The following is a 12,429-nucleotide window of genomic DNA, read 5'->3' as shown; positions in this document are numbered from 1 at the left end:
TTTTAACAGTATCAGCTGGACCTATATGATCTATCATACTACTTAAATTGCAGCAGAAAAAACATAAATGTAATAGAACAAGGGCTTGAACTCTGCACTGTTCTGTAATTCCTCAAAGTTAAAAAAACTACAACTCAGACCACAAAAATTGTCTTTTAAAGAAAAATGTTTAACAAGGCAAGAAGTAAACTGAAGCTATAAACTGTTGTTGATTTGGTGATCCTCCGTACAACTGGGAAAAAAACAGAAGTCAAAGCCCCCGGACGACAGGTGCAGGTGTTTTATATACTGCTGTATCTTCTGCTGTAGCCAGTTCACATATCACTCTGAGGTAAGCCCTTTGCATTTTGAATTCAAATGAGATATACGAGGCAGAAATTATGCTCAGGGATCAACTGGATAATCTCAGAATTCAAGAATATCTCCAATAGTAGCTGACCTCTCTTTTTATCTTATCAGGATTGTAACGTAAATTTTAAAAAGCAGACTTTATTAGGTTGATATTATGCATTTACAACGTACCAGGTAGTGAGCCGACGGTACAGTAAAGATCCTAGAGGTCGTGCTAAATCCATCTTTCCGTGCTCCACAGGCAAACACAGCGGTAATATCCATTTCAAGGCTCTCCTCTTCTTCCTTTCTCCTTTTGGGCTTCATATCTCTCTAGATACTGACAGTTGTGATGTGTGGACAGAGGACTAGAAATAGGGGACAGTAGGGGGTGCATATATCGCACACACACTCCCTCAATGCACACACACACACACACACACACACACACACACACACACATTGTGATGGCCCCGCTTGTGCACACGCTTAACAACTTTCTCCCACACATCCACAAACATGCGCACACACAGACACACATGTGCACTTTAAAAAAAGAAAAATTCTTTCTTTATTTGTGTCAAATGTGTCCCCAGAGCACCTATCCCCGCCTGGGGGGCACCTGGGGATAGCTACAGTAGGACAAAGAAGTAACCTCTTTTTCAGCAGGAAAAATATACTTATGGTACATTTCTGGGCAATGTATACAGACTACGTCATCACCTGAGCGTTATCCAAGTCGCTGAGTCAGTCATGCCCAAATCAAAGTAAATTTATGGCTGATGGGGCAGAGAGTGAGGCTCCTCTGCAGTTTGTGAATGGAGAAGGGCTGCCAAGGAGCCAAACAGGCTTCACAGTAGGAAGTGGGTAAGGATCTTAGTAGGGGCCTTGCTCCCCTCTGAGACGAGGCCTAGCAAGGATAAAAAAGTAATGGGCTTGGGAACGCTGATCTGGTGTGTGTGTGTGTGTGTGTGTGTGTGTGACTGATACAGAGGGAGAGGATGTGTGTGTATGCATAAATGTGTATGCATAAGAGAATGTGTTATCCGCAGTTTTGTGAGCCTTCACATTATGTTAAAAAAACTTCAATCATCATAATAATCATGAAAATAGATGCACATTATGAAATGGCCCACGGGCAACCAATAGACTGCTGTGTGAATCGTACAAAGGAGCTGGTTTGGGCTAAGCAGGGCTGGAACTCGGATGGACAGGCATGGGATGCCTCCCTCTGCGTCTCATGTACTGGATTATAGGTCAGGCAAAATCCCAAAGGAGGTGTGAAGCAGGAAACAAACCGAACATTATTACAACGACCAGCATCGTTGCCATGAGAGGATCCATGCTGGCTTCATCCATTGGCAACAAGTGCCACTGGGCACCCTACCCCATGCCTCTCACAGTAGGGGGCGCTATAGAGAGAGACAGACTGGGGCAAAAGGATAAATGTGCACCAGTGTCGGCTGCCAATCACCTTTGTATGGTGATTGTCGGCAGCCTGAAAAGGTCGTTAAGGGGATTTACATAACATTTTGCACTCCGCCCAGAGTACGTGCGGAAATGTTCGATTCCATATTGAGTCATAACCTTTCTCATGTATTTTGACAGCACATTTGTCATGGAAACAAAGGTAATGAGGTGATCTAGTTGAATGGCAATGAAGAGTATGAAATGCATGGTAAAATTCATAAGCCTCACCTCTGCATGTTTTTTGGCATTAATCAGTTTCCCAAAAAACTACTTGTGCAAGACAAATTTCTTCATCCTTGATGCCACAAATGATCTTTAACTGTAACATGAAGTGAGCATTTGTGCTACTGTTCATATGATGTAATTCAAATATTGGTTTTCATTCACCATGTAACCCTGTCACTCCTCCAATGACAACTGGCCTAGTATATGTGGGAGCTATTGGTGTCAATGGGAGATCTCCTGGGACATCCGTGACAGATGGTTGAGACAAGCTCTTCAAGGACGCACTTCCTCAGAAAGAACATGGGGGCCTCTGGCATGGGTAAGGGGGGGGGGGGTTAAGAATGGGAATCGCTGGCTTGAGGGATGCGGGTATACTGGCAAGGTGTAAGGGTACACATAGAACACGACGTCCATGCCAGGAAACTGGATTTCCTGGTGAAGGATGACTTGGTCAGACGTGAGGTTTCCATGGTCCATTTCTTAAAATTCTCAGCACCCTTTAAATGACCCACATTTAACCCCCTTCTATGAACTCAAATTACATTTTGACTGGTGTAATGTGTGAGGCTACATCTGCAACTCTTTCTTTGAAATTTGCTTCAAGCATCCACATGGGCTATGACGAGCTATTGCAAGATGAAACAATAGTGAGGATAAAGGTATTTCTTTGAAAGCCTTTTTTGTTTCCTTCAGTGGGTTGGTTTGATGTTGATTCATGTTTGCTATGTATACAGGTTTTTAAGGGTTGTCCCACCCCTGTTCTCTGTTTTAAATCCAGCTCTATCCCATTGGAGGAGGCATCAAAGATTAAAGTGTGAACCTGTTGCACCTTGGGGTAGATAATTGGTTGGAATGCACAGCATGTCGAAGCAGGGCCTTGAGGACAATCAGCACCAACCAAAACCTGTGGCATCAAATCCAGGTAGGTGTCCAGATTTGGCATTTGGGATTTTTCACTTGTCATTTTGATGCCAAATTATTTGTAACACGGTCTCATCTTATTTCTCCAACATTCAGGCATCCGTGACATTGACAAGTTGACTGTAAGTGGCCCTGTGGGCCCTTTCGAGAGGCTTCATGGTGACAGGCTGCACATGCTCCCAAGGTGGTCCAAGGAGGGTGTTTTTTATTGCTACTGACAACTGATCTCTCTTGGTTATGTAAGCCCCTCAAAGATAATCCTTCAGTGATTGAATAATGAATTTTGAGGCATTTTGAACATGCATGTGCTCCACAAGCCAAATAATATAATGATCAGTTTGACTACTGATAATTCCTCCTTAATATCGTGATGTTTGGTTCAAATGTTAAAATAGATATCTAACATGTAAGCAGAGTAATCAACTTACAGTTCTGTTGGTCATTGTTTTGATAGGGAAGGCTTCTTTGTGTGTGGCTGTTTGCTGTGTGTGTGTTGCTCGACTGCGCACCTGTCTGCCTTGAGGCTGGAAAGGCTACAGCCTCTCATTTCTGGCTGGAACTCGTGTGGTAATGCATTAAAGGGCTTGTCATTGTACTTTATTGAAGGCCTCTGACAAGCTATTTGACACCCCTGACAGGGTCAGAGGTGTCAACCTGCTCAGACTGACAGGGAGATGGACACATAAGGGCACAGGCGAATTAGGTTGCTACCCGAGTCAATTGCAGGTTGTAGCCCTAGGGCTGCTCTGCCAATAAAAGCCCGGAAGTAGACACGTTTGGTGCATAGACAGGAGAAATGTAGACCACTTTTCAGCATTTAAATGGCTCAACACGCCATCTACTGTTTTAAATCAGCCCTGAACCTTGCAAGACCAATGTTGACATAGAGTCGACCTGTTGGGACTTATCTGTCATGAAATGTATATAAAAAAGAATTTGACCATAGACCAACACACTACGTAGCCACGCCTCCTACAGTTGTTGTTCCCTCTCCTCTGTTGCATTTCTTTAATATGCTGGGAGAGAGGGTTCTAGCAGAATTTGAAGGTGTAGTTACCCTTTAAGGAAGAAACAGCCTCTGTAGAGCTATTATACATTTTTGGGTGATCAATACCTGCACGGTGAATGGATAATACCAGCTGCATGTGATTGCTCACCTCTCAAATGCATTTTGCGCCTGTCAAAAAAGATCAAATATGGAGGAAATAAACTGGAAATGGTTAAATGGAATATGAATAAAGAGATAATTAGCGCATTATGTCCCAATCATTTTAAATATTGTTTTTACACTTGTGTGTGAAGATGCAGAAGAACTATGGGCTTTTAAGGGCCCCAAACCAGCAAACAATTTAGCTGAAACTGCACAGGATGGAAATAATGGCACAATGAATTCTAAAGTCTCAAATCCTTGTTAAGACCCTCCATCTTTCAAACTAAACTAGATCACACCAAGAATCTCCCATCCCTTTATCCTGGTTAGATCCTCTAATCCCTCAGCCATTTTCCATTCTTTCTCTCTTTCTCATTTCAAATGGCAACTGTTTGGTTGTCCGGCATTGGAACGTTGAGAATTTGTCCTCTCGGTGAAAGGAAAGTAACTATATTGAAGAAAGGAAGAACAGCTTGACAGAGCCAAGAATGCTACAGATCTCTTTAAGTCCCATAATGAGATGTTTTCTCTGCTCGGAGCTTGTATTGACATGGAGACTAATGATTTCCACAAAGTAATAGATTGAGAGAGTAATGCGCAGGGGTGGGAAAGACAACACAAACTGATTTAAGTCGTAGAGTAGCCAAGATGCTCAGTGCCTCTCTTTGTATGGGATGTGAAGAGCCTTAATGGTATCACTTCTCTGGAGCAGACACACGCAGAAGCATTATTTCAGAGTTTGCACGTATCTTCACTACGAATGTGGAACTAATTAACTCTAAATTTCAGTTTCTTGATCACTACAAAATAGATCTAAAACAGAAACACATTCACTCAAGAATTGAGATTTAAAAAAGATGACAGGACTTGTATGAAACTTTCCTGAAGTTCGAGACCTTCCAATTAGGAGCTAATGTTATCTATATTAACCCTTCGCCCCTTCCCTGACTTAGCTTTATTGAGGGAAGGGCAAGGGGGTTGGGGTTGCCTCAATAAAAACAGCACTAAAAAGCAATTACAGTGCTCTGAAGAATGGGACTTGTCAGTAATTTGCTGTCTAAAACCGAGGAGATTGCAGGTCTGGGGCCGATTGGAATTCTGAGCCTGGAGTGCAGTGTGGGAAAAGCAGTGGGAAGGCAAGCACCACCCTTTGTGAGGTAATTACTGGAACTACCAGAGGCCAGCGCCAGTCCCTGCTAATGATAACCCCACTCCTCTCCCCTGCTAGCCACCTTGTAATTGATATACCCGATCTCACTCACTCGGGACATGTCCACAATAATGCGGATGAATTTGGGCATCGTTTTTTTCCTCTCTCTTCACTTTGGCTTTCCATCCGCACCAAGCTGATGTTTACAATCGCTGAGAATGAAAAAAGGGTGGATTATCTTGAGAATAAAAACAAGTCTGTGAATACATAGATTGAGGTAATGTTTTATTGAAGCACTTACCAATATGGTTTGCATTAAGCCAAATTCTGTCTCCAGGCTCCCAAATTTACACGAGTTGTCTGCTAGCGGAGCTACTGTATGGAAAGTTGCGTGGAAACCAACTAGGAATAGGAATAGAACAGGAAAATGGAAGGTGTTTGTGGATATTTAGTGTTAATCAATTTACACACAGGTTGTGTTACTTGCAGTGTTAATTTTAACAAGAAAGCTGTTTCACAAGTTTTGCTTTTTCCACCTCTAATAGCCATCCTTTCTCAAACAAACAGATTCAGAAACTGATCTGTTAGTCGAGAGATTACAATTATGTTTTTAACGAAAAGTAAAATAATTTCATCATGATGCTTACATGATAACTGCAATAGTACATTTTGATTTAAACTGGTTATTGGTGAAGGTGATGATTAGACCACATGTGACTGTGGCTGGCTGAAAATGCCATATGTTTTCAATGTTTAAGTTGACCATATTTTGATTCATTTCAGAAAGTTTGACGTCCCCACTGAAATTACCAGACAATCAAAAAATGGTCAGATGTGTTTCTTCAGGTGTTTATATCATTTTGCTGGCAGATGACTGCACAAGTATAAAATAATGAGCTAAATTGCTTTTTGAGCTACAGTGAGGTGAAAAGGTGACTAATGAGTGATCATGTCTGCCTCCTCCTCCCCACTACAACCCCAGCCCACGTTGATCTGGAGGATGACCCCTTGTCAACCTCCAGGCTCTGCACCCCACCACCACCAACACCACCACCAGACCACATCTTACAGCAGCATGCAGCATACCTGAACACAGAGGGCTCCCCTGAAAAACTCCTTAAAGAGTCATAGCAGTCTGTGTGGTAATCAAATATCCACACATGCGCATTCAAACACACACCTGCAGAATGTGTAGTGCATCGGTATGTCTCCCATATCAACCCCCCCCTCCCTCTCTCCTTGTTATCTCCCCAGTTTGACTAATGTTCTCTTGTAAGTACAGAGGTGGCAAAATTCCTTTGTTGCCTTCAACAATACAAACAGGCACTTCAAAAGGGGATAAGGCTGCTTTACAGGTGTCACATCTCTTCTGATGATGGCTGTCCTCTTTAGAAATCTCACAGATAACCCATCATCCTCATTCAAGGCAGGCGACATACTTCGCACGTTCCCCTCCCTGGCTGTAAAAGAGAAAACATGATGCCACGATTGCTACAGATGTTAAGATGTTTCAACACAGCTATTAGGGAAAGGTTTGTTTTGTATCAGTGCAATAGAGTTATCTGCAGAAGATTATTTTGGCTGTCTACTGTGTCGTATGTTTATCTGAAAGTGGTAAAAAAGTGATTAGTATTGTGTGATAAACAACACATTGGTGAATCCTAAGTTAGAATTTAGTGGCTGAAGTGTTGGATGAAGGTGTGAGTGCTATCAGGATCTATTTATTTAGAAAATAGAAGTGAGAAATATTATCACTTACGGGCCATATAAGAAACAGGACTAATAAGGCAAAATAATGTAATTGTGAGGGGGATGACTTTGTAATATTTAAATTTGGGAGTCAAATACAGTAATCCCATGTGTCAGTTTCTCAAATTAGACTGTAGCAGTTAACCAAGACTGTTTTTCATGCAATTGTCAAACAATGAAAATATTTTACTTAATATAATCTTCTGATCTGAATTGTTCCCGATGTGCTAAATGTGTTCAAGACATGTACTGAATCCAAGGGAAGGATCTAATTTCAGACAGAAGAACACATAGACATCAAAAGGCTGGCTTCAAAGTCAGTTACATAATGGAATGCCCACACACTGCACTCCCCTCTGTAGCTCAGTTTTGGCCCGTCACCTTTGGTGTATCTGACCTATAAACAAGAAGAGCTTTGAGAATCACATTCTTTAAAGCCACAGTTCTGCGCTCAAACACATCTCATGTAGAAGTGTTGAGCATTAGAGCAGCTGAGTCTCAACCATCTTTTGATGTCAGATCGCTGCTCTTCAAACTCTTGCACGCAGATGAAACATCAAATTGAACTCATCAGGTATCAATAATCATCCCAGCATGCGTGTTTGTCGTCAGGGATTTTTATGTTCATCAAAAGGCCTCAAGAAGAGCAAATCAGAAGCTGGCTGTAACCAAAGTGTATCTCCTGTGGGAGTATTTGCATCATGTCATTGAAGTGTGGGCCTTTGCACCACTCCACTGTATATATGTTGCTCTGGTCCGCCCCGCAACGACATGGCTTTATTGAAATGCATGCAGTGGCCTCTTGTGAATGTCAGGGTGAAACTCAGGACATAAAATAAAAAGAGGACACTGATTGCAATTAGGGCCCATTGTCTCCCATTTATATGGTTATTGGGTGGTGCCTCTTGCAGTCTGGTCGCGTCGAAGTTCTCACAGTCAGGATGCCATCTCTCTCACTGGAGCCGCCGTAGCCTCCTCTGGCAACTATCTGCTAACAATGTTCATCTCACTTGGGTGACAAAGCTGCTAGGTGGGTCTGGCTGAAGGGAAGGGCCCATTTCCTTCAGCCAAAAGACAGCGTTGCTGCAGGGCTGGAGTTTCTGTCCATCCTGTGATCTGTTTCATGTTTTGTACTTGTTTTCTCCCATTCAGATGGTGTGAAAAGTGCCAAAGGTCGAGGTGTGGAATGAGCCGCTGACAGCCTCCCAGTCACTAAACCAAACCTGAACCTGGCTGGCTCCCAGGAGCTCATACACAACAGAGTCATCAACAAGTCTTTATTCATTTCCCATCGTGAGGCAGGGTTTAAATGCCATAGCATTTTTATGAACGTCTGGGAAAATAAGTACACCCAAGTAATGAGGTTTAGTCGTATGACAAACTATGAAAGACGGCTTAAAGTATAGTTTGATGTGGGGGCGGGCAGACTAATGAATCCACATGAATGAGAACGGAAGGGTATCACTTTTTGTGGTGCTTCCACTCTGGAGGGGGTGTGTATCAATCTTTCTGTGAGATAATGGGGTTAGATAGCAGTGAGACCTGGCCTCTGGTGGTGACTTTGTTGCAGGGCTCAAAGACTATCAGGGGTCCAGCGGCTGAGCCGGAGCACCGGTGGGCTCTATTCACAACCAGCCCCTAATCTATCTTGAGATCAGGTCTTTCTCCTCAACAAAGCTCCATCTATTTCTAAACTCTCATCACTGAGATTTTTTTTCCGGTTATTATTGTTTCTCCAAAAAGCACAGCCGGCTTCTGCAGTCTCTCAAAGGAATCAAATTATTAGTCCAGCTTTATTTTCTTCTTCTTTCGTTCTATGACAAATCCACTCCAGGCACTATGGCCTAACTTGTGTGTGACTGTGATTAGATTTTTCATTTTGTGCTTAAGAAATCAATGGAAGGCATCAGTATTATCTGTGGTAGGTTGCAATAGCATCTAGATAATGAGGCACTATCTGCAAACAGACAGTCTTGCGGCTAATTCAGTGGTATTTACCATAGTAGTTACCATAACATGGTAACTGCATGGTTGTATCCTCTGTGCTACAAGCTTACCTGCATCAGTGTCACTGAAAATGGTTCAGAGTTTGTTGACCTGTCAGTAGTCTTAATGCTCCTGTTTGCAAACAGTAATATTGTGACAGATATTTCTTTTTGTTTGTTTTTTTGTTTTGAACATGGCCACCTGTTTGAGTTGCCATCAGCTGAACCTGAATGCACCACTACATGTCCTTTAATTCAACATAATTTGAATCAATAAAACTTACTTTGTTACTGGGTGCCAGTGGAGAGAGATTGTGAAAAGCTGCATTACTGTGATGTGAAATACTGCTGTTTAAACATAGCAAACAATGTGTGATTACACATATTTGTGTCCTCTTTGGCAGTGGTGGAATGTACCTAAGTACATTTACTCAAGTACTGTACTTAAAAAAAATCCAAGGTGCTTGTACTTTACTTCAGTATTTCTATTTTATGCCACTTTATACTTCTGCTACACTACATGTCAGAGGGGGATATTTACATTTTATAGCTCTAGTTACTTTTCAGACCATGTATCTCCACATTTGGTGATTTTGAGTTTGATTTTTTTCTGATAGTCTGACAGATGTAGTGGTTTGAGAACATTCCTCTACTTCTTCAGCTAAATAAACTATATAACCCCCCCCCCCCCCCCCCCAGGATTTCCTGAAAGCTGAAAACAGAGCTGTTTTTCTGAGCTAATAAAACATTGACTTTTAGACATTCGCGCTTCATAGTACAACTACAGCTGTAATTCTGGACCACTACTCTTTGGGAAAGTGTAGATTTGTATGACTTTCACCTCAGGGCTGTTTTTTAAATAATTCTATAGATAAACTATCTTGTATGTTTTTTTTCTTTTATCCATCAATACAAATTATTTAACACATTTCAAAATAAACTAGCTAACTAGCTCTTCAAGATAACTGAAACTCATCGACACCACTTCCCACCACCGACCACCCTAAACTCAATCAAAAGGAAAACTGCTTTGTTTAAACATATTTTTTCCTTCAAGATCAGAGCAAGCTATTACACAAAATGATCTGAATTTGAGACAGTCAGAGCTTTGGGTCTGTGCTGTCTTAAAATAACTAGTTTTCATTGTCCAAGGCATCTGGAGGCTGAAGATCCAGGATAACGTTACTGGCATATTCTGCTATCATCTTCAGATTTGTACACATATTATATATATGACATTAGGGCCTGTGTGTCTTCCCTCAGGTCAGCCCCCAGAGGTCAGGGGTCAATGAGCACTTGCAAATTGATCCATCTTTGACTGTACTTATTTCTTGGCACTCATGATTCACAACAATCTACAAAATAAGTTCAGTCATAGCAAACCGAACAACAGTTTGGTTGTTTATGTTGCTTTATTTTGGTGTTACAGAGTTAACTTTAGAAATCTATTACAGGCAGTAGGACAAACAATACCTGTGTGCAGTCAGTGAAAAAACAGACATGAGGTAAAAAGGCTACAGTGTTACAAGTCACAACACTGTTTAAAAAATGTATTTCTGCAAATATATACTTTTACTTACTAATATGTACATAGAATGAAATAAATAATTATAAAAAAACATCAACTTTTAGAAATCCATAAAAACGCAAAAACTAGTTTGTACAAAACTTTGGATTTAAAGAAAAATTAGAACATAAGCGAATTGTCCACACAAGCAATCAATCACATATAAAGTGTACAGTAATAAATGCAAGATAACAGATCTTGTACCGATAATGGTTGCTGTGTAGTTAATTAAGATGACTTAAATTGTGAAACTGGTTAAGACTGCTCATTAATGTTTTCAGTCAGGAGGAATAGTAATCATGGGTGGGCAATTCTGATTGAAAACTGAGAACTATATATGCCTGAGACATAGCATTACATTGACTGTAAACAATAATTCATCAGTGACTTTACACATCTCTCCATAGTCGAGGCTATCAGTGAAATGGCACGCACACTTTTTCATAAACATTATGTTACTTGTCTAGACGTCTTGTCTCAGCTTTCAGTAGTTTTTCACTTTCCAAATAAATAAATACTGTGTTGTATTTCTTCTCAAATTAAGGGAGAGCAACATGAATCATTTTTGCCCTTATGTTTGGTAGGACTACAAATCCATAGGCAACTAAAATAACATAAACTCTATTTTGGTCTATCTGGTTAAAATGGGAATTACTGTATGCAAGAATTAGTCAAAACTTCACATTTTTTTTCCAAACTACATATAACAGATTTCTTTCACAGAAAGAATCATAACAAGCAAGAATATACACATAACACAAATAGACAAAGACATACTGTATGTAAGGACCTAAACACATGCACAAACACACACACACACACACACAAATATTATCTTTACTTAGCAGCATTAAAATAAGGGAAGTATTGATAGTTTCAGTGATGCTGCTTGTTGTTTAGTTTGGGGAACAAGAAGCCACAGGTGAGAATCGTCACAGGTTTTGGTCATCATTTTACTACAACTGCAAATTATACTGCATTATACAGAGCTTATATGATACAGCTTAGTGTGCGGTTTGTTTGCCATTTGTGTTTCATTTTACCAGGGAGAACAGAATTGACCTCTATTTCATCAAATATCAAAATAAAAGAATATTATATGTGTGTAAATGAAACAAAAATATAGTGGGACTATCCCTTTTATAAATAACAGCTTTTCCCCACACCCAGTCACATGAGACATTGCTAATACTGATAAAAACAAGGAGAACATGCTTCATATTTCTCAACGGGACACAAGTGCTGACCTTTCAGATTCATTTATACCTCTCTGACCACCGCAGACTTGCGGTGTGGCGGGGGGGGGGGGGGGGTTCTTTTCTGGTCTTTGGTCATAACTCTCGACGTTGTTCAAAGCATTGTTGCTCTTAAGAAAAAAGCTTCCAGTGTTTTCAGGTGTTTCAGGAAATGTGCAGACTGTGTATTTTCTTGTTTTGCCTTATGTTCACTTGATGTGGCTCATGTCTACTCTCAAGATAAAATTAGTAATTTAAAGCAGATATTAACTCGTTAGCTTAAGGATTTGAGATTATGTAAACACATTGCAGCATAATAACTACATTCACTCAGGTGCAAGTGCATTCTTACCCAAACATTAGTAACATATTAACACTATAAAAAAAACTCATTCACACAACGATAATGTTAGTTTTCAGATATACACACACATACTTATAATGTTGAGGAGGAGAATGCCTGCTGTTGAGTGTTCGATCATGTACATTTTATCACTTTCTGTGGCAAAAACAAGTGATGATTAAACATTGAAGAAAATGTGACATTTTCATTGTTTTCCCCATGGACTTGAAAGCACTGGCAGTACCGTACTATTCTCAAAAAAAGTAACTACTTAGAAACACAGAAAAAAAATCACCAATATGGT

Source organism: Enoplosus armatus, chromosome 14 (genome assembly GCF_043641665.1).
Source record: "Enoplosus armatus isolate fEnoArm2 chromosome 14, fEnoArm2.hap1, whole genome shotgun sequence".
Taxonomy (NCBI): Eukaryota; Metazoa; Chordata; class Actinopteri; order Centrarchiformes; family Enoplosidae; genus Enoplosus; species Enoplosus armatus.
Note: the sequence above shows the minus strand (reverse complement) of the source record.